The 25000-nt window shown below is 36.1% G+C and overlaps 1 protein-coding gene across 1 annotated transcript in view; it reads right to left on the bottom strand.

The window, feature by feature from the left end:
• The window catches only part of LOC136835001 (solute carrier family 7 member 14-like), a 686661-nt gene that overhangs the window by 624911 nt on the left and 36750 nt on the right, over window positions 1-25000 (bottom strand). The window lies entirely within an intron of this gene.

The raw sequence follows: 25000 nt of genomic DNA, 5'->3' as shown, positions 1-25000 counted from the left end.
TATTGTCACTGTTGCTGTTAAAAAATATAGCCGTTAAGATTTCCTCAGAAGCCAAAATGCAAAATATTTCATGTGATATCTTATTCAGTTGAAGTAACAATTGCCAGACGCTACAATTCTTTTAATGCTATTTCTAATGAGCATGAAGATTACCAAAGTCTCGTAGTGTTAATTTTGAATGTTTTTCTATTTTAATTTTTCGAAATAAAACTACAAGCAATTCTTCTATATACTACTGCTCCTTTTGCTACTACTACTACTACTAAACAAAGTTTTAGTAACTACAAAGTTTAACTGTTTTCTCGTTGCTTTAAAGCATTTCATTCAACCCTCATGCCGGTCATCGTTATTTCCTTCGAAATTCTGACCCTGTAATTCGTCCCCAACTACATGGGGCTCATGTGAGAGAGAGAGAGAGAGAGAGAGAGAGATACTGCAGAGGGTTCGGGATACCAGTTACAAATGAAAACAGATACAATAGCTGTATGGTAATTAATTGGGGCAGCAATGTGCTGGTTGTATATTACCAGAGCAACGAGAGTCTCCCCTTAATAGACTGGCCTGACGTATGCGGTTGCCGTTGGCATCAAGGGAGTGAGGCTTATCTACCATTTATGGGCCATTCTCTACCGCAGGGGGGATTCTCATTCCTTTGCTAGGAATTCCTCCGTCTTGGGGTACTATTTATTAGAATCCCAAGCCTTCGCCACTTCCTTGGGCCAGCAATGTCCAGGCATTACTGCATATTACTATGGCGGAAGCATCCAATTTTAATTGACTGATCTGACAAAGTTAAAAGTGAGGGGGAAGTATGAGGGTAAATGGTACCCAGGAAGTGAATGTTGATGTGTACGGTGGCAGAATGGAAAATGTTGTTTTGTGTACGTATTTGGGAATGAATTTAAAAGATGATGGTTCGATTAGAGAAAGAGTGAGCCATAGAATAGGTGAAGAATATTAGCAAGACATTGGGAGTGTCAATGTTGACCTGATCTTTTTTGGAACTGAAGCTTGACTCTAAAATTTAAATAAACAATAAAACGTTGAAACTTTTGTGAGGAAATGCTTTCATTATGTATGCGACTTAGGAATTATTGAAAGAGGATATATTGGGATAAGTTATAATGCTATTGGTAAAAGATTAGCATACGTGAAAGACCGGATCAGTTGGTTTTGAGGTGATTCTTTCATGTGGAAGGGATTAAGGACGGTGGATCAGGTAAAAAGGCGGTTCATATCGTAGGTGACAGGATGCAGGACGAGAGGACGAACTAGAAAGTGCTTGGCAGACGTGTGGGTGGTGGGAGACGTACTGGAAAGGAAGAGATCCAGCATCCAGGAATCATGGACGTTTCTACATTGTCACCTTGGTTCCATAAACACTCCGAGGCTCTTTCAGTCTTTTACACACACCCTACCACCTTTCATTGTTTCACCTATCCCTTAACTTACCATTTCCCTTATCCTACCGTCATCCGTTACATTTGCTTCCAGATATCTGTACGAATTAACCGCTTCCATTCTTTTAGCAATAATATTAATATTCAGTGTTCCATCTTCTTGGGTCCCATTCACCTCGTGAATTACTACTGTTGACATTTACTCCAAATTTCCTCCTCTTGCGAACGCTTCTATACTCTTTCTCTGGTCTTTGCAGTTTCTCATCACTTATCTCCAATCAGTAGTGTCATCTAGAAACATGATTCACTCCACACTCTATTCATAACCCATTTTCTCACCGTACGATTTTGCAGTTACATTAAATTGCCCTTTTCCTGAATTACACTTAACGGTCATGAAATCATGGTACACCCTTGTCTCAGATCCCTTTTTAAACACGTTTCAGTCTTATTCCACTTCCTTTAACCTCAACTTGTAATTTCTTTCTTGTCCTTTATATTCATCCTTTCCTCTCCAACTCAAACTTCCGTCTGTCTTTCTATCTGGCCATCTATCTGTCTGCTTGTCTGTCCATCTACCTAACTATCTGTCGTAAGTTGCAGGACTTGCAACATCATTTCAAAATTGCCGCTGAGAACGGAAAGACTGACACTTCTTGGAGCCATTCCTCTAAGGGCAAAAGACATGTTTCTCCTGAGTTATTGGAGGAAATGGAGTGACTTGGTTATCGTTATTTAATCTGCTTCCCTTCCCATCTAAAATACAATTTTACAGTCGCCTTGGCACAGTTAAAAATGTTCAGTATTACATTATTGGAAAGACTTGAAAAAATGTTTTATGTTCAGCAAAATATATGAAAAATATTTTGTATCGGTAATCAAACAGTGTAAGAAGCGTTTTATAATTGTTTAGAAATGTGTATTCATAATGTCATATTGGAAACAACTTCAAAAGTGTATTATAATTGTACTGAAAAAGACTTGTAATAGTTTTTATAGCATTATAATAATATTGAAAAGCACTGAAGTAGATTTGTATATCTGGTCGGCATACAGTATGTCGTCAAAGGCGATTTTTAAAATAAAATCCGAATCTCATATTCTTTTACTATTCTCATTAAGGTCAATTTTTATATCACCATGACAGATCCTTCACAAAAGAAGTCGACATTATATTTCATTTTTCATTGTGTTATTAATTTTTCCATACGAATTCCGGAAGGACAGCTGTCGCGGAAGAGGCGGACTGTATCTAACACAATTCTTTTCAAGGGAAAATAGCAATGTGACGGGCTACACAAGCCTGTCTCCTAGCCCAAACCCGAAGAAGACGAGAAGTGAAAGAGGAGGAAGAAGAGATGATAAACCTTTTAGCCTCTTCAAGGATAAACAGAGGTAGAAAGATCATTCCAAGCCTGGTGTAGAAGGAAAGAAGCAGTCACCGCAGCCTTATATCAGAGAATTGCCTTTTATTTTTTTTTTTTTTTTTTTTCAAAGTAAATCTGAATAGGCGGCCTAACGGGTGTTACGAGGCTGCTTGAGAGAAGATAAAATTTTTTCTTGAAGTTCAACGGAATAGTGACTAAAACAGCAAATTTTTCGCAATACGGCACTTAAACAGTTTAAACAGTCGGTCATGAACGTTATTGCTATCATTATTATTAGTGCAGAATATGTAGACGCGTTTTTAAATGTCAGATAACGGAGGTAGAGTAAAGCCATTTGCCCATCTGACAGTGTAAGGGAGACACACGTAAGCATGGTAAGTGAATAAGAGTGAGTGAATTACAATAGCTTAAAGAAGGAATGGTGCACGCTCTTTGTTTCCATAACCCACGAATGCATTATCATAACCAGAGTCCGACGGAATGGGTATCCTTTTGTCGTTAAGTACCCCAGGTGCGATGGAAGATACCGTAAAGGGGTGGGACATATTTCCGAAGAAAGCGAAAGATCTTTAGCAAGAAAACAATGTCACTTCTAATACCAAATGAATTTATCCTAATGTCCGTGTGCAGCCCAGGCCTGATGGAAGGAAAATACATCTAAACCCTGAGGGAAACGATAAATCTTAGTCCTGAAATTAGAAATGGAAATTGGAGGTCGATTACAATGAGAAAGAAATAGTCAGTCGTGCGACATCAGGAATAAAAAAAAAAAAATTGAGATCTCATCTCGGAAGATATTAATCCCTTGCAAGTGTTAAAGTTTCGTCTTATGGAAGTAAAAAGCGGAAATTAGAATTGGAATCAGGCGGTCCATTCTGTTTTCTCAGATAACGAGATAGATAGATGTAGATATGAAGGAAAGAGCATATGAAATGTGAGAGAGAGAGAGAGTAGAAATTTTAAAAAAAAAGTGAAAAATTGCATATTTATAGTATAGTTTACTTACTCTGCAGGACAGGTAGAAAGTGGGGAACGAACAACAAATACGGAAATAGAGAGAGAGAGAGAGGAGAGGGATAATTGTATAAAAGAAAAAATGCGAAAATTAAACTGAAATTGTACCAATAATACTAATTGTTACCTTGGCGAGAAACAAAAATGAACATAGAAAAGATAAAGAAATCTCAATTAGAATTATACAGTTAATCCCACCCGCTCCTCTTCGCTTTCTGGAGAGAGAATGACAGAAGCGAACAGAGAAACGATAACGAAAATCATGACTGAGACTACACTATTAATCCCTTTCCATCTTCGCTTCCCAGAGAGACCGAGAAAGGAAGAAGAAGAAGAAAAAAATCTCAACTTCGGCGGGAGCTTGAGATCTTCCCAGGATGATTTATTTATCTTGATCTTCGGACGAGAGATAAGGACCTGGATGGCAACAGCTTCCACGAGTGGCCCTTTTGTTAGGAGTGTGTGATATACACTGAGAAGGCAGGAAGACGTTGGGAAATACAGCACTTAGCCTACTCAAAGTTGCTGGCGCCGTTGTCAAAAGAGATCGGGATCGAAACGTGTATCTGTGTTGCTTATCCAGGATCGAAACGTGCATCTGTGTTGCTTATCCAGGATCGAAGCGTGTATCTGTGTTGCTTATCCAGGATCGAAACGTGTATCTGTGTTGCTTATCCAGGATCGAAACGTGTATCTGTGTTGCTTATCCAGGATCGAAACGTCAGGATCGTATCTGTGTTATCAGTGTTGCTTATCCAGGATCGAAACGCTTATCCAGGTATCTGTGTTGCTTGTCGGATCACTTACTCACACTCGACAGACAGTGTTGGTTATAAGCAAATACATAAACAATTTCTGTTATCCAGGATCAATCCCCACAGGGTGATAAAGTATCCGTTCAGGTACACCTCAGGATGCGGTGCACTGCTTATCCAGGCATTACTGCTTATCCAGGTTCTCTGTGCATCTGTGTTGGCGTCCCTTATCCAGGCACGTGTATCTGTGTTGCTCCAGGATCAACGTGCATCCTTTCATTCCGTGTATCTTTTACTCCAGGTACATCCGCTCAGGATATTCTCTTTCTTCCATCTAACGTTCAACCTGCATCTCAGGATTAACAATTGATTTATAGATCAACTCCTGGATCGATCTGGTTTTTCCTGGATCCAGTTATGTATCTGTGTTTTATCCAGGAAACGTGTATCTGTGTTTTATCCAGGATCAGTTATCTGTGTTGCTTCCAGGATCGAAACGTGTATCTGTTGCTTTGCTTATCTGTGTTGCTTATCCAGGATCGAAACGTGTATCTGTTTGCTTATCCAGGATGATCTGTGTTGCTTATCCAGGATCAAACGTGTATCTGTGTTGCTTATCCCTTTAAATGCCTGCTTATCCAGGATCGAAACGTGTATCTGTGTTGCCAGGATTGCCAGGATAAACGTGCATCTGTGTTGCCTATTCTATCCAGGATTCTATTCTTATCCAGGATTATCTGTGTTGCTTATCAGGATGGAAATTGTTGCTTATCCAGGATCGAAACGTGTATCTGTTGCTTATCCAGGATCGAAACGTGTATCTTGTTGCTTAACCAGGATCGGCGTGTATCTGTGTTGCTTATCCAGGATCGAAACGTGTATCTGTGTTGCTTATCCAGGATCGAAACGTGTATCTGTGTTGCTTATCCAGGATCGAAACGTGTATCTGTGTTGCTTATCCAGGATCGAAACGTGTATCTGTGTTGCTTATCCAGGATCGAAACGTGTATCTGTGTTGCTTGTCGGATCACACTCACACTCGACAGACAGTGTTGGTTATAAGCAAATACATAAACAATTTCTGTTAAAGTCAATCCCCACAGGGTGATAAAGCCGTCAGTGCACCTCGTGCGGTGCACTGTAGGCATTACTGAAGGTTCTCTGCTGCGTCCCTTCGGCACCTAGCTGCAACTCCTTTCATTCCTTTTACTGTACATCCGCTCATATTCTCTTTCTTCCATCTAACGTTCCACCTTCTCTTAACAATTGATTTATAGTGCAACTGCGAGGTTTTCCTCCAGTTATACCTTTAAAACCTTTTTGCTATCAGTTTCGTTTCAGCGCTGAATGATCTCCTAGGTCCCAGCGCCTGGCCTTTGCCCTAAATTCTATATTCTATTCTATTAGATTAAAGTCAATGGAATTATTTGCAGAGACTGTCTTTTTACTTAGACATTGAATCTGTCTATACCTCTTTTTCTCTTCCGGTAAGCTTCTCATGCATAAACAGAGATTATTCACATGAATAATCTTTCTCTATTCCTGAGAAGCTTACCTGAAGACAAAAGAAGTATAGAAAGATTCAATGTCTAAATAAAAAGATAGTCTTTGCAAATAATGCCATTGACTTAATAGAAATTGCTTAAGAGAGAAAATATCCCCAAATACCATAACACGCACACACAAATATATATATATATATATATATATATATATATATATATATATATATATATATATATATATATATATATATATATATATATATTTGGGATCGTCACTCAGCAGTGCCCGTCCATTTATCACTTATAAATTCCCCTTCGGTGATAATTCCCCATCTATTTGATATTAAGCGATATTTGTAGCTTCATGATCGTATATAAATCACGGTGTGATAAAAAAAATGTCATAAAAAGAGCTGCGTGTTCCAAACGTACCAATGAACTATCATGGTCGAGGTGGGTTAATGCCGAAGCTAAGTACAATTTCCCCGCTCTCGACGGGTAAATAAAATACACCAGACTCGGCGTTAACTTATACCTCTCTTGATAGCTCAGTGGTTAGTGTTGACTGGATTCGCTGGATGCGTGTCTGTGTCGTGGGATCGAGACTCGGCAGTGCCCGTCCATTTATCACTTATAAATTCCCCTTCGGTGATAATTCCCCATCGGTGATATTCCCGAGGTAGCGTGGATTTGATATTAAGCGATATTTGTAGCTTCATGATCGTATATAAATCACGGTGTGATAAAAAAAATGTCATATATATATATATGTGTGTGTGTGTGTGTAGGTGTATGTGTGTGCGCGCGCGTGTATATATACATACATACATACGTACATACTCAATCATTCTTTATATTGCAAGACACTCATTGCCTGTAATGATTTTAATATCATTGCATCTACACAAGACGAAGAAAAACTCAGTACTTTAGAATCTGTCCTTATGAAAACTCCCTTTCCTTCGTTAAGCACCCGGACAACCTCTACACAACTGTTTAGCCCATAATTATTAGTTTGTTTATGTTTTTGTGCGTACCCAGCTTTTCCTTACCCTCTTTGTTCTTTAGATATTTTAGTCACCCTTTGGCTCAGTTTCGGTAGGGCGTGTCCTTGTCTTGTTAGTGATACTGTTAAACTTTTTATAAATTTGATTTTGTAAGTTTTAAGTTATTTTATTGTGTCAGTTTCTGCTTCGATAATGTAGTGTGATATTGCGAAACGCCGTTGGCCTCAATAAATTGATTAGACGTACTGAATCATATATACATTATATATATATATATATATATATAGTGTGTGTGTGTGTTCAGCATTATTCCAAAATATATGGTTCGTGTGCTCACTCCAGATAAAAATCAGGCCAGTAGTCATTGCTGCATTCATAAGTTGAGTGCTGAATTGAGGATGAACGACTGTGAAGAATTCCTCCCTATCATAAGCCTAAGCTTCATACATCTCAGAAGAAGGTTTATCAGCAGCGTAAGGAACTCCCTACACACACGCACACACACACAGTGCTACTCTTCCATCTTGCAAGGTCTGTCTTTGTGCCCTTTCCCTTGAATGGGAGTGATTTCAGAAGGTGTTACCCGTGCGATTCTCACGTATTGTCGGGATGAGGTTGCTACGATCTGCACCAGTACTTGCCCAGCATAGAAAACTAGGTACCAGGTAATAAGTCGCCGCACAGGGCCAGAGATGCTAAGTAGCGCCGAACAAAATGTGCCCCGTACAGCTCCGTCCTTGCCCAGGATTTGATATGAGCTCTTTTTACCGAAATTGAATCGCCTCATCCATTATTCACTACCTAACTGTTTAACAACTTGTCGAGTTATTATGCTAATAAGCAAAGGAGGTGAGTTAATAAGGCTGAAAAGAGTAAACTCCCCTCCTGACTTTGCCGAAGGCGGTGTTTAAGGTTACAGAATGTAAGTGGAGAGTACCGCCTTACCTTAACGCATTAAATGACATGACAACAAAAAATCGCCTAACCCTAACACATTGAATGACATGACAACAAAAAATCGCCTAACCCTGACGCATTGAATGACATGACAACAAAAATCGCCTAACAACATTGAATGAAATAATCGTTTCTAACGCATTTGGGGCAAAAATCGTTAACTCTCGATTTAGTTGTTGGTGAGCAAGAAATAATGTTTCTTTTGGGGGCGAAGAAAGTTATCCGAGATCAAGCGGAGATCACTGCTAACCATAACGCATTGACTTAATGAACAGCTAAGGCAAAGCTTGCATCACAACAACGCCCCCCCCCCATCCGCCATCATCCTCCTCCCAACCTACAAAATTATAATAAAGATAGTACTTCATTCCAAGAAGCACTGGAGTAGTAAAAGTTGGAGTTGGGATGGTCCTGAGACCCATAAAAACAGATGTGGATTCTCCTGCGCAACGTCGTGTTTCTCATTTCGCACGTCTTGCCATGATGTTCCCCAAGGACTACTGATGCAGGAAGGGGAAAATGTAGTTAACTCCTGCTGCGCCGACTCCTTGGTCCTTGGCGGCGGCTTAGCAACGGCGGCGTTTGCTTTTCTTATGCCCTGCTGCTCGCTTTTGTTTCTCTTCTTGTCTGCATATTGTAATTGGCAGCGAGCTGAGTACAGAAGTAAACGAGATATGAAATTTGAGTAAGGGTTTGCAAAGGAAGTACTCTTGTATGCACAGATACTCGCACACCACCCATTGCGCGTAAACACACAAACAAAAACACACACACACACACACACACACACACACACACACATATATATATATATATATATATATATATATATATATATATATATATATATATATACACACATAGACATACATACATACAACCGATTACAACATACTTTCATTATAATGTGGAAGACCCAAATGTAATTATCAATCAACTATCTATGTGCATATTTCATGTTTGTATTTGTTATTTCTAACTTGCTATTACCTTCTTAAAATGGAAATAACTTCTCTTCCTACTTTCCGAAAGAATGGCAGTAGACAAGAAGTACTATGGTAAGGGAAGTGCAATTAGCCTTTGTAGAGCTTTGGGAGCTTTTTCAACCTGAATGAGTCACTTGTAATGCATGGACATTGTTCACTCGCCAATATAACTACAGGGGTTGTTTAAAGTTGGTTCAGTCACCTACAAAGCGATGGAAACTGCTTCACCCTGGAAGCTGATTAGAAAATTAATCTTGTTTGTTTTTAATCCAGAGGTCATTAGGACAGGCAATCCAGTGGTGCTCATGTCTAGGCCAAGCCAATAGAAATATGAAATCAATTTACACTTAAGCAGTAAAGAAATAGTCGTATAAGAGAATGACGATTATAAGTAAGTAAGAGAGAAAACAGAAGGGATAGAATTCCAAAGCTTCTTGGAGAATGAATCAGTTACAGGATTTTCACATCATTAATGAGAAGTGGTGGGTTGACGGGTGTTATGAGATTACCTGAGTGTAGAAAGGAATCAGCGAGGATAACTTAAATCTTTTGATAACATTGGCTGGGTGGTACCGAATATCATTAATGTCGAGGTGCAAGCTGATGAAAGCAAAGGCTGATGGCGTCTGAACTTTTTTTCCATCACAGGACCAGCAAGCTAATTACGTTGTACAAGCCCGCCAAGTCATTATTCCCACCTGTACTTACCTCACAGTTACTTTTTCTACCTACCTCGTTCCCACATTCACCATTTGTTTAGGGCCGTAGCAGCAGCAGTTGCAGCTGAAATTATGGTATTCTTTGTGTTAACTTCGTTCTTTGGAGCTTTTAGAGCTTAATTTTGCTTTTGAATTCGTCGAATACTACAAGCTGTCTTTCTTGTAAATTGATGTAAAGATGAACAAGAGTTCATAGTTTTTGTTACGAATGCTTGTTCATCTTTATATTGTAGGTTTTCTCCATTCTGCGACCATCACAGGGCTCACTTACCCCTTTATTACATAAACTTTATGTAGCCATAACATTACATATGGGTCTGCCCTTTTCATTGTCACCTCTGTGGCACTGAATTTTCTCCTTTTCCATCCGTGAATTCATGGAAGATTATAAGATAGGCTTTTGCTTTCTGTTGCACCATGACTACGCCAGTAATTGATACTCTTCATGAAATTATTTTAATTTAGAACGTCAATACAACTTGACAAAAATCACCAATTATTGCAATAAGAAAAAACTAAGGGAAGTCCCCGTAAAGAGATTTACTTCAAGGCTTTCCGCCTCATGAAACCAACCCTTCAAAAGGCTTTTTTTTTCTCTCCCTCTCTTTTTATGGAGGTGGCAAAAGGGGCGTGTGGGATATGGTGTGAGGACGAGGGAATATGGTGTGAGTGGCTTTGGACCCGGTGGTGGAGGGCGGGCGAGTGGAGAACGGCATTCTGTGGCCCACTTCCTAATACGGTATTGTCAGGTCATATTTCTTAAGGTAAGTGATTCTATCCCTCCGCAACATTCTCACGCCATTTGGGAAAGAAGTTGCTTCAGAAAGATGGGGTGATGGAGCTTGGGGTTGTTTGTGTGCGTGTGCGTGTGTGTGTGTTGTGTGAGACGCTAATATGTTATTCCCTTGTGTCGTCTTTTGTATGGTGTACGTTTTTATTCTCTCTCTCTCTCTCTCTCTCTCTCTCTCTCTCTCTCTCTCTCTCTCTCTCTCTCTCTCTCTCTCTCTCTCATCAGTATATGAGTGTCCTCATTACGCTGTTATTAATTACTATTTTTCTAAGGAATTTTACTCTCTCTCTCTCTCTCTCTCTCTCTCTCTCTGGCAAAAATATGGCATAAATGTAGTTAAGTTTGATAAAAAGTTAGAATCGCACATGAGGAGAAAATGAATTTAAAAGTTGGCTAGAATTAAATACACGAAGGTGGAAGGAGTATATGAGAAGTATGCAAAAGTCCAGGTTGGGGTCCCAGTGTCAGTAGTGGGTTTGTGTTCTTATGAGAGGTTAAGAAGGGGAAATAATGCAAGCAAGATGAGGATGGGGAAATGGCAGGTGTAGCGAGAAAGAAATTGTTTGAGGTTCAATTGGGTAACAGACAAGAAAATCCTGTAATGTTCTTTAGTAAGCATAAGGTTCGCTCTGTCGAGAATTTAGATTAAAGAAGAAATGAATCTCAGAATAAAAGAGACAAATGGAGAGATAGCGTTGATATTCTTCTTAATGAAGAAATGACTCTCAGAATAAGAGGAGAGATAACGTTAAAATTCCCCGTAATGAAGAAATGAATCTCAGAATAAGAGACAAATGGAGAGATAACGATAAAATTCCCCTAATGAAGAAATGAATCTCAGAATAAGAGACAAATGGAGAGATAACGATAAAATTCCCCTAATGAAGAAATGAATCTCAGAATAAGAGACAAATGGAGAGATAACGATAAAATTCCCTAATGAAGAAATGAATCTCAGAATAAGAGACAAATGGAGAGATAACGATAAAATTCCCTAATGAAGAAATGAATCTCAGAATAAGAGACAAATGGAGAGATAACGATAAAATTCCCCTAATGAAGTAATGAATCTCAGAATAAGAGACAAATGGAGAGATAACGATAAAACTCTCCTAATGAAGAAATGAATCTCAGAATAAGAGACAAATGGAGAGATAACGATAAAATTCCCCTAATGAAGAAATGAATCTCAGAATAAGAGACAAATGGAGAGATAACGATAAAATTCCCCGTAATGAAGAAATGAATCTCAGAATAAGAGACAAATGGAGAGATAACGATAAAATTCCCCTAATGAAGAAATGAATCTCAGAATAAGAGACAAATGGAGAGATAACGATAAAATTCCCCTAATGAAGAAATGAATCTCAGAATAAGAGACAAATGGAGAGATAACGATAAAATTCCCCTAATGAAGAAATGAATCTCAGAATAAGAGACAAATGGAGAGATAACGATAAAATTCTCAGAATGAAAAATGAATCTCAGAATAAGAGACAAATGGAGAGATAACGATAAAATTCCCCTAATGAAGAAATGAATCTCAAAATAAGAGACAAATGGAGAGATAACGATAAAATTCCCCTAATGAAGAAATGAATCTCAGAATAAGAGACAAATGGAGAGATAACGATAAAATTCCCCTAATGAAGAAATGAATCTCAGAATAAAAGAGACAAATGGAGAGATAACGTTAAAAGTCCCCATAATGAAGAAATGAATCTCAGAATAAAAGAGACAAATGCAGAGATAACGTTGAAATTCCCTTAATGAAGAAATGATTCTCAGAATAAGAGACAAATGGAGAGATAACGTAATGAAGAAATGAATCTCAGAATAAGAGACAAATGGAGAGATAACGATAAAATTCCCTAATGAAGAAATGAATCTCAGAATAAGAGACAAATGGAGAGATAACGATAAAATTCCCTAATGAAGAAATGAATCTCAGAATAAGAGACAAATGGAGAATGTTAAAATTCCCTAATGAAGAAATGAATCTCAGAATAAGAGACAAATGGAGAGATAACGATAAAATTCCCTAATGAAGAAATGAATCTCAGAATAAAAGAGACAAATGGAGAGATAACGTTAAAAGTCCCCATAATGAAGAAATGAATCTCAGAATAAAAGAGACAAATGCAGAGATAGCGTTGAAATTCCCCTTAATGAAGAAATGACTCTCAGAATAAGAGACAAATGGAGAGATAACGATAAAATTCCCCTAATGAAGAAATGAATCTCAGAATAAGAGACAAATGGAGAGATAACGATAAAATTCCCCTAATGAAGAAATGAATCTCAGAATAAAAGAGACAAATGCAGAGATAGCGTTGAAATTCCCCTTAATGAAGAAATGAATCTCAGAATAAGAGACAAATGGAGAGATAACGATAAAATTCCCTAATGAAGAAATGAATCTCAGAATAAGAGACAAATGGAGAGATAACGTTAAAAGTCCCCATAATGAAGAAATGAATCTCAGAATAAAAGAGACAAATGTAGAGATAGCGTTGAAATTCCCCTTAATGAAGAAATGACTCTCAGAATAAGAGGAGAGATAACGTTAAAATTCCCCTTAATGAAGAAATGAATCTCAGAATAAAAGAGACCAATGGAGAGATAACGTTAAAATTCCCCTTGAATGCGATTTATTCCAAAGGTTTAGTGTAGCTTTATATTTGTAAGTATTAGAAATCTACATTCATATGTGACAAGTCTTCATAATTAGCCAAGTGTAACAAACTTACCAATCACTTTCATATTGGAGATAGTTCAATGTCGATTCTTGTTACAGTACCTGAATTCGACAGGAATGTGTAAAGCAGAGTCGGATATCAGTTTATAAATCTCTCGACAGCCGAATGTTCAAGTCGACTGTCTGTTACTGTATCTGAAACAAAGCCCCAGTGCCAGATCCTACACCGGGGCTGATACACATATATCAGTTATAATTTTCTGTGGGTGTGAGTTATTCCCTAGTTATGGAGAATTCTATATTAAATTATATTTGTGGCGCTTATATATATATATATATATATATATATATATATATATATATATATATATATATATATATATACACATTTATGTATTTATCTTTATATACACAGGGAGAAAGACAATATAAAAAATTAATTAAATAAACAAAAGAGAATGTGCGGCACTAACTCTTGCTCCAGTGCGATATATTGTGTAAGATTCAATTTTCTCATTCTCATTTGACATAAATGTGACTTCAAATCTATGGCATATTCATTCTGACCGGATTCTTAAGAATGAGGGCGTGAAAACGGAGTGGAAATATTCATTAAAAGCTCGGGAGTGGAAGTAATTGAACATTTGCCTAAATTGAAAAGAGTTTTATATTTAGAATTTATTGCGTATGTCATTTATTGCACTTCCCCCATGCCGGTATATTTATATATACAATATATATATATATATATATATATATATATATATATATATATATATATATATATATATATATATATATATATATATATATATATATATATATATATATATATATATATATATATATATATATATATTACACACATATATATGTGTATGTGCTTGCTCATGCAAAGTACCACAGTGAAGGAAAACCAGAGGCTTGGTTCTGACCGGTTTCGTTTATTCGGGAATGTTAGAATTGCTAACAGCCAGGGAGGGGAAGATTAATTATTCCCCTCCAGACACTCTTTACAAAGGGTAGGTGTACCATCTGTTTAAGGATGAAGACCAACTGACATTCCTACTAGTCTATATATATATATATATATATATATATATATATATATATATATATATATATATATATATATATATATATATATATATATATATATATAATTTTTTTTTTTGGGGACATTGCCAGGTCTTACGTCTGAGTTATTCCTTCATTAAAAGATTTTCAGTTGCTTGAAAAACCCATTCTTCCTTTGTTTGCCTGGATGAGGTATCTGGTATTTAGTCGCCTACGGATGGTCACATTGTTCGAGCAACCCCATTCTAGAAGAATTGCTGCTGAGAATTGTAAGGCCAACACCTTCTGGAACAACCATTTTTTATGATGAAAGATGCTTGATTTGAGACAATGTGATCTTTATTTTACTGTATCCTAGATGTTTTTCGTGAATTTATGTTAGAAAATACGTGGCGTGATTATATAGAAATATTTTTATTCAAATAAGGATTCCTATACAGCTGTCAAATTTAGGTACTTATTTATCCCAGGATCAAAGATACGAAGCTATGTGAATAATGCAAAATAATTTAGCTTTACTTCAAAGGAACCGATATACTCTCATGAACTGACGATTAAAGTAAATGTCATATTTTCTTGTTTTTGACAAATAAAAATAGTTTTATTTGAGTCGTGGAAAATGATGGGAGAATGTTCTAGCCTCCCTGTTTCGGAAAAAAAAGAATAAAAACTGTAGGCATGAAAACTGATGAAGGAATATAAATGTTAAAGTTCCCCCTTTTGGAAAAATAAAACAAAATATTGAAACCAAAAAAAAAGGCAAAAAATAAACGTTAACGTCCCAACTTTTTGGAAAGAAATTGAATGGAAAATTTGAGTCTGGAAATGTGAAAATCACATTCAGTTTTGCTAAACAAAACAAATGCAAAAACAAGTGCTTAAATTGGACGGGTAAACAAATGCAGAACTTGCTCGTTTTTAATAGAAAAAGTTAATGGAAAAAATTTGAATCGGAAACTCGAAAAAAAATACGTTATCGGCGAATGAAACGTCACTCCCCTGACTGGCTCTTCTTTCAAATGTACAGAAAATGTGTAAGAAATAGTTTTGTATATATTTTAGCTTTGACATCTCTAAATATCTTATTCTTTATTGCATTTCCTATATATCTGAATAAATAGGAAATACTTTATCGTAGATTGTGGATCCGTATCCTAAATATAACTTTAACAATATTTCATAGCAAAAGTACTTTTTGGCAAGCAGCTCGTTTCTCTATTGATTTTCCTTTCTGGCCGCCATGCCTCTAATTTATTAGTCATGCAATTTATACTATCAGTGAAGAATGTATCTAGAAGCATGTCCATTTTGCATTGCGCTTTAGAAATCACTGTGCATTTCCTCTTCTTCAAGTGCCAGGATGAGTATGGTAATTATCATATTGAATAAAAGTTTGTTTAATTGCATTAATATAAACTAGTAAGAACTCTTTAGATATGTATATAGTTAGGTACTGGTGGATGATTGTATTGCGATTTCTTGTACAGAAATATAGTGAATTTGGAATATTTGGTATCGATGGATTTTGAAAGCTGCAATAACAGATCTGTTTACTAATTCAGTCTGCCGATCAGTCAATCACTCCATCTTTCTATTCCCATTTTTTTTTTTTTTTTTTTGCATTCATGTGTCGAGTTCAATTTTTTTTATATATATTGTGTCACCTCAGATTGCTAGGGTGTGGTCAGGTAGAAAAAGCAGCTCAGCCAGATCTATTTAGCCATTTAAATCTTTCCCTTAACGTTGATCCCTTGTTTATGGTTTTACCTGAGAACTGTCATTTACTGCATTGTTTCAGCTGAACTTCTGAATGTCCTGTGCCGACTACGTGTCGCGAAAACTGAGGTTTGGCTGTGCAGTGAAAAATTGTCACCTCTCATTGTTTTATGAAAAAAAAATTAGGTTTCCAATGGAAATATTTAAAGGAAAGTGTGTTTTTACTGTCACTTTTAAACTCATGGCTGTAGTTTAGAAAAAAATCACTTGAGTAGGCTTGCCTAAGCACACTTCTATCGTAACAAAGGGACGTTGGTCAACACGGTAATTTCTTATTCGCCCCACCTGAGCGATCTTATAGTGCTTGACAAACTATAACTCACTGCCATTTGGTCAAGTTCAAGGTCACTGCTTTCCATTAGAAACGGTGATAATTAACTGTGATTTCTTCGTGTTTTCTAAGAGCAAAACCCAATGGACAGCCATTCACATGCCTTTTTGCAGCCAAGGCCCGAAGAAAACAAGAAAAAGGATAATGAAGGAGGGGGAGGAGGAGGAGGAGGGCGAGACTTATCCACGAAGAAGCGATAGACCTGCCTCTCAAAGGAAGAATGGTTGAGGATTCATGAAAAGCAGAAGCAGGAAGTAAATTCCAAAGCTTAGCAGCAGTTAGAAGAGTACACTCGCTGAGATGGCATCCCAGGATTACCAATTTCATGTGAATGAAAGTCAAATTATGAAACTTGTAAATATGAATCTGTCGGGGTAAGTGAGCGAATGAGAAGGGTTGAGAAAGACAATTTAAAACCATGGTGGCTTGTAGTGATAAGGTGGTTGGATCATGTAGAGTATATCAAAAAATGTTAAGAAATTATGGAAATCGAAATATGTAAGATAAAAACTGTATCGGTGTGCAGTAGAAGGGCTTGCATGAAAACAAAACTGGAGTACAGTGCAGTTATAAGGTTGTTGGACCATGTGCAGAAAAGCAGAGAAGAGGGATATGTGAAATATTAAGTATTAGAAGGAAAGGGTATTGATATCCGTGAAGAGTGATAATACATTAGCATTGTGATGACAGATAGTGTACAAATAACGGGCGGTCTGCTGATTTTTTTTTTTTTTTTTTTGTAGGTTTACCCTGTTTAATGGAGCCTAATTGGTAATTGATGTACTACTGATATGCTGTTATAATTTTGCACTGAGCACATGAAAACCAGTACTTCATAATGAAAACCAGATTCACAATTGACGTGCTACTGGTGAGGTCGTTTTGTAAGTTTCTGGTGCGTGCAGGAAACCAAAGAAGTCTTAATGAAACCGTATTTTGAACGGACGAGCTGTTAGTGAGGTCTTTTGTTGAAAGATTCATGTAGCAGCCTTGAGTTCAAGGGAGTTGTATTGGACCCATAATGGTGATTGACGTGCTGCTGATGAGGTGTTCTAGTATATTCTTAAAGCAACTGGACAAAGTTTTTACACTTATCATTCTTTACCATGCAGCTTTTGAACGTGAGGGTTTTACAGAAATTTTATTTATTCATTTATTTTTGCTAAATTTATGTATGTAAAGAACTCCATGTGTATTAATAAATTTTTGAATTACTGTTTAGGATAGTGTGTATTGATATGAGAGAGAGAGAGAGAGAGAGGAGAAAAACATTTTTATCAAAACTATTTAACTAGATTCAAAGTTTGTGCTGTTGATGCCATAAAAAACTTTTAATTGGCGTAGTTTTTTGGTAATTGATATAGTTGTAGGCTTTTCTGATAGAATATAGTTATTTTGGTTATTGATCTCATATCTAAAGCTAAAATACGAAATTTTATTATTTTATTCGTGTGTCCCGTCATTTTTCCCTTCCTATTACTTTTCTATACTCACTCTAGGGCATTCCAGATCTCACTGCGACCCACCACCGCTTACACAAGACTCCTAAAGTCTGTTGCAGGTTTCTGCACCGCTTATTTATGTCTAGAAAGCAGGATGGAAAAGAATATCTTGTTTTCTATAGATTATTTTCATAGTGTTTTTGTCTTTTGTTTCGCAATGTTAGCTTTTTATATTATTAATATGGAATTTTAAACTTGTCCTTTATGATTGAGTGACATTGCCCGAATAATGTTCGTTAATAATAACGATTACAATGGGAAGCTGCTGGAAATACGCACATTGTCATCGATAACAATATAATTTCGCGTTCCTTGTTGAATCGTTATAAAAATCCAATATTTTTATACATCATGACCACTGAAATGAAGAACGAAGTCCATTTTGATTTTGCTGTTACGGATATTCATCAATAATAATAATAATAAATATTATTATTATTATTATTATTATTATTATTATTATTATTAATGAGGAACATCCGTAATAGCAAAATAATAATAATAATAATGATATTATTATTATTATTATTATTATTATTATTATTATTATTATTATTATTATTTGAAGGAGTAGACCCACTTTTAAGCAAGTTCTGTTAAAAAGTGGAATTGAGTTTATACAAAGTCTATTCTTTTCAGTTCTTCTCACTATTCTCTTTTCTTCAGGGCTGATATCTGCTAAGGCTTGGCCGATGTACATAATCTGGATAAGGAGAAAGGCAATAGTTAATAGTCACGTTTTATTCTGGTACACGCGGGTGTAAGTTAAACGTGGCGTTGTATATCCGTAGAGTCTCTGGATGCCAGCGTCTTTCTCCAGTGGTTGAGAATGTTTGTAGCGTCGTCCGTGAGGGGTAGAGTCTTTGTAGAGTTTTTTTTTTTTAAAGGCACCAACGTTTCAAACCGTATCTTTGGTCTGTTTCAAAGCGGGGTTGGTTCGTTCTGGTTGGAATGGGCCCATCAGTGACTATAAACTATTGCCTTTCTCCTTATCCAGATTATTGTACATCGGCCAGCATTCAGCAAAAAGTTAATGATACCTTAGTTTAACCAGACCACTGAGCCGATTAGCAGCTCTCCTAGGGCTGCCCCGAAGGATTAGACCTATTTTACGTGGCTAAGAACCAGTTGGTTATCTAGCAACGGGACCTACAGCCTATTGTGGAATCCGAACCACATTATACCGAGAAATGGATATCTAACACCAGAAATAAATTCCTCTAATTCTTCACTGGCCGGCCGGAGAATCGAACGCAGGCCTAGGAGACTGCTAGGCGAGTAGGCTACGATATCGACCCATCCAGGGAAGAACTCAGCAGATATTAGCCCTGAAGCATAGAGAATAGTGAGAAGAATCGAAAAGACTGTATAAAAGTAGTTTTACCAGACCACTGAGCTGATTAACAGCTCCTAGGGCTGGCCCGAAGGAAGACTTATTTTACGTGGCTAAGAACCAATTGGTTACTTAGCAACGGGACCTACAGAAGCTTATTGTGGAATCCGAACCACAGTATAGCGAGAAATGAATTTCTATCACCAGAAATAAATTCCTCTAACTCTTCATCAGCCGGCCGCGGGAATTGAAAATGAGTCTGAAGCTAAACTCAGCCAAAGAAGAAAAGACTGTATAAAATCAGTTCCACTGATGGTACTATTCTTTCAGATGACAAACACCTATTCACATGAAACAAGCTTCCAAAGAATATGGTGTTCATTTGGAAGAGGTTACAGAAGATGATAGGAAACACAGAAAGTAGAGACCAGCTATTTTAGGAAATAAATAATATAAATTAATTGATCCACATATAAATGTGGATGAAAATATAGATGAATTATTAAAATACACGGTAAATAGTTATAATGTATTAATGCATTACATCTTCGCTTGAACTTTCGAGATTATAATAACAACAAATAGTCTTAGGTTATGAGCAATGTAATTAAAGATATCTCACAACATCAACTACGCGAAAACGCCTAAACATTAACGCCTGGGGAACGCAGATGCTCATTTCCCTAAAATGTTGAGCCTTAAATGCGTAGAATCATATATTTTGCTGGGGCACTTCAGCGACTTGCTTTTGTATAATTAAGATATATCGTGCCTCTGTGAGCCCGTTTACTGTTTCTCCTCTAATTTATGTCGCGGGAAAGAGGAAAAAACGGTTTGTTTACTTATGTTATTGTCTCTCCTGTTATTCTCGCCGCCATTCCAAAAAAATTATTCTGACTGCCAATTTCCATATTATTTTTTTTCGTAATTTTTTTGTGGTGGTAATTTTTTTTTCTCATTTTAGTTAATAGCATTATAAATAACCACATTTCTCGCAAATTGGTAAATCAAATATTACACAATTACATTTATGTGTTATTTCACCCAACGCCATTCTTCATAAAAGGCTAAATGATTCTATGTGTTAGCCTTTGAGTTGTCACAGTGTCCTTTTTAAAAGGGCTTTTTAACCCTGTTCTCTTCTCTACTAAGTTGCGGACCAGGTAATTCGACAGACGTAGATGTTCATATTTCACTGCTAAGGTCAGCAGAGTACTATGAATTTTTCAAGGGGAATCCCATAAGGTTCCACACACACACACACACACTCATGGGATCGATCTCGAGTGTCTCGCTGGTGAGATGTAGTCGTTAACAGTAATATTTATATATGTATATATATTGTATATATATGTATATATATACACCTATACACATGCATATATCAAAGAGAATGGTGTACACGTTGCTGACATGCTTTCTGGACTATATCATGAACGGCCCTCTGGAGATACTTTATGTTTTGTGGGTGCGTGTCAGGGAAGTTCCCTTATCAGTAATAGAATCTCTCTCTCTCTCTCTCTCTCTCTCTCTCTCTCTCTCTCTCTCTCTCTCTCTCTCTCTCTCTCTCTGTGCAGGTATTCATTTGTTCGGAGGTTTTATTCACACGTACATTTATATGTGAATGCATCTTAACATGTATACTGTTATATACCCACATACTGTCATGTATAAAATCAGACTGTGTATGCTTCTATATTTCTATATACTGCGTTGTATATATACAGGATAAAAAATGAAAGTAATTTTAAAGACAAACAACACAGCTCAGTTGAAGAACACTAATATTATTATTCCATTGTTCATGGTCCCTTTCTGTTGTTTAATATTGTGGAAGGGAGAGAATACATTCAAGTCGAAAGTGAATATTGCAATATGTGTGGGGACTGTGACGCGCTGTGGATGTACAGTGTGAATGCAAGTGTATGAAGCGGCGAATTCAGTAGGCCATCTGTGCATGAGGTTCTGCTTGCATTCACCAGCTAAAAGTTATATGTAAATGTGACTACAGTCTTACTTCTCTGGAGCCATCCGTTATAGGGAAAATAAATTATTGTTTATATTATTATGTGTATATATACATATATATGTATATATATACTCAAGTGGGTTAGATACTTGATAGTTAATTGAAAGTGGTGGGTCGCAGCCAAGGTGGCAAACGACGTTGTCGCCCTGTAGAGTCAACCCCATCTTAAGGAGAAATCGAATGGTGGAAAGTATACACACACACACACACACACACACACACATATATATATATATATATATATATATATATATATATATATATATATACACACACATATATATATATACACACACACACACACACACGTAATCTGTAGGTTCTCGAATCATTGGCTATTCCACTAATATTTTCGTTTTATTCCTTTACTTCATTGTTATTAATGAATTTATTTTTTAAATATTTATTTTAGCAATACTTTCACTTTTTAGGAAGAAATATTTTTGGTAAGTGCTGCGTAGTTATAAGTAAATAATATTTTCTAGAGTTTGAACTAGTTAAATTCACTGAGTGTCTGTTTTGATTGAGCACTTTTTAATGTAAGTCGTTCTTGTCTTATCGAAATATTATTATTACTGCTGCTCTGTTTTTTATAATGATGGAATTAAAAGTTAATGAGTGGGCGAATCATTGAATCCATCGAGCATTACTTTTCATGGTGTGCACACAAATTGGTCACCTCAGCAGGATCGAATAGTTGTTATTGTCCCTCTTCCAAACCAACGACCTTCAAGTGAGTGAGACCTTTGCCGTAGAAGTCTTGGCAAGATAATTATTGTTTAACATAAGCAGACAAAAAACTTGGACCAAAATATAATCTAGTCGAAGGTAATGATGATAATATTTATCTTGTTTTAAGAATGATTTTATTCTAAGAATTATTTTAAGAATGATTTGCTATTAATGGTAATTATTATGAGGAAGAATTATTTTGTATTAATGGTAATTGTTGTGAGGAAGAATTACTTGGTATTAATGACAATTAATATAAGAATGAATTATTTGGTTGTATTGGTAATTATGATGAATGAAGATTAATTATTTGGTACAAATGGTAATTAGTGTAATAATGAATTATTTACTGTTATTGGTAATTATGAAGATGAATTATCTGGTATAAATGTCAATTAATATAAGAATGAATTATTAGGTATTAATGGTAATTATGATGAAGATGAATTATTAATTGTAATTATATAAGAATGAATTATTTGGTATTAATGGTAATTATGAAGATGAAGATGAATTATTAATAGTAATTAATATAAGAATTAATTATAATTATAATGAAGATGAATGATCTGTTAATAAAAGAATTAATTATTTGGTATTAATGGTAATTACAACGAAGATGAATGATCCGCTATTAATGGTAATTAATATAAGAATGAATTATTTGGTATTAGTGGTAATGATGATGAAGATATGTTGTTTATATCATTGCCATGGCTATCAAACATCCAGTTGTTGCTGTTGTTGAAGTAATAAATGGGTTTTTAGTGCGTAGTTTCCAAGCATTTTATTAGCAAATACGCGACATACCCAGGTCCCTTGTCCGGTTATTCGAGGACTTTTGTGTCGTTTGCGCTGCGTCATTTAGTCTTATAGCTACGAACTTTTGGCATTATGAAAGTTTTCATGTCATTCTTAAGCACACAGTGAGGATACGCTCACACACACACACATATAGATTATATATATATATATATATATATATATATATATATATATATATATATATATATATATATATATATATATATATATATATATATATATATATACTATATATATATATATATTACTGTATATATATGTTTGTATAAATCTGTATATGTATATATATAAATATACATATGTGTGTGTGTTTATGTTTTCGTTTCTAGAAAACTTTAATATAAGGAGGAACAGGATAGCCAGAAGACATGGTAACATTTAAGACTTTATAATTTCTTAATATGCAGAGGCATAGCCGAGCTTTCTGGAATTAATAACATTTCCCATCATCAGGGTCACTTATCTATAGAATTACGTGAAATAAAATGAAACAGTAAGAAAACCATACTGACTGACCAGTTGGAATGATAAAAGCAGAAGTTAAAGAGTTTTGAGACAATGTTTTGAAACCAAAGTCTGTAGTTGGCACAGTACCCAAGAAGATTATGTCGCTTCTGTACCATTCGCTGATAATTTAATCATTCTGTCTTACTGAAACATAAACTGTTGTTCCTTTTGAACCCCCTGTATCCATATGTTGATTTCAGATTTACTTTTGGTAATCCTCATACAGTAGGATGAATGTTTTGCTGTAAAGCCACCCTCCCCGGAGGCAAATTCCTGAGATGTATGCTAGTATTCCACCAGCCCCGGTTTCTTTGCCATGCCCCTAGGGTTAGGTTAGGTTAGGTTGGCTTGGATGAGGATAAGTGAAGTTTCAAATTTTCGAGTAATTTGGGCGTGGGAAACACAATGAGATTATTTTCAGGTAAATTCTATGGTTAGTTTTTAAGATATGGCGTCCCGCTTTTTTCAGGGAAAGAGGGAAAGGTCCTGGTACTCGGTTACATCTCGGGAAAATGCTCCCAGGAATTGGTGCATAGTTGTATAATTTACCGGTTCACTTGCCCAAAATGTAATTTTGGGACTCAGGTGTGACGCAGTAAATGGCTACTCAAGGTTTTCATCGACTCTCATAAGGGTGTCAGCCATTGTACAGGGTTACTCATGAGCAAAAAAGAAAATATTGCTATTAGACTCCATGCCATGTCCCATGACCATCACATAGAATACAGTAAGTTTCAAATCCTTGGCCAGTTACAAAACAGACATTCCCGTCAGACTACCTCAGTTATAAATTGCATAGTTTTTAAAACCGCTCACCATTTCACCATTTTCCATTCCCAGTCCCTGCTCTTAACTCGCCCAGATATATTTTACCTTTAGACATGAACAGTAAGTTCTCCAGTACAGTATTTGTACTTCGTTGTTATCACATTAAGTATTTTTTGCATCTGTCTGCTCATTGGTATAATTTGATGATATCTGTTTAGGTTAAAATTTCTTCCTGCTCAGTCATTGCTGTTAGGTCAGTTTTGATTTACAGTTGTCTAATATTTCGTTTTTATGTTCCCTTTTGTATGCTTCATTTATTTTAGTTATCGGTAACTGTTACTTTACATCGTTATGTATTTTAAAGTTATGTCAATTATGGCTGCTTTCTTAATTTCAATTCCTTAGTCGGCATTGTTTTCTACTGTTACATTTTATTTCATGTCATTCTATAGATAGTGACTTTGCTGATGGTAAATGTTATAAATTCCACAAAGTTCCTTTGTGCTCTGTATGATATTAAGAAAAAATAATGTCTGCAATGTTACTGCATCCTCTGGCTATCCTATTCCTCCTTTATTTAAATATATATATATATATATATATATATATATATATATATATATATATATATATATATAATTTATATGTGTATGTGTATATGTGTGTGTGTACACACACACAAACATTAGGCTTCTGATATCAGATTCTCTCTACCTCGGAAATAATGCCGAAGGGGAATTATATTTGATAAGTGGATCGTCACCTCACAGGATCGAACTGCCGAACAATGAGAACCTACGACGTTCAGTGGACGCTCTAGACCAGCCGGGTGGTCTAGAGCGCCCACTTGAACATCGTTGGCTCACATCGTTCGGCAGTTCGGTCCTGTGAGGTGACGAAC

Source organism: Macrobrachium rosenbergii, chromosome 54 (assembly GCF_040412425.1).
Source record: "Macrobrachium rosenbergii isolate ZJJX-2024 chromosome 54, ASM4041242v1, whole genome shotgun sequence".
In the NCBI taxonomy this organism is placed as follows: domain Eukaryota; kingdom Metazoa; phylum Arthropoda; class Malacostraca; order Decapoda; family Palaemonidae; genus Macrobrachium; species Macrobrachium rosenbergii.
This window is presented reverse-complemented; position numbering and strand designations above follow the sequence as displayed.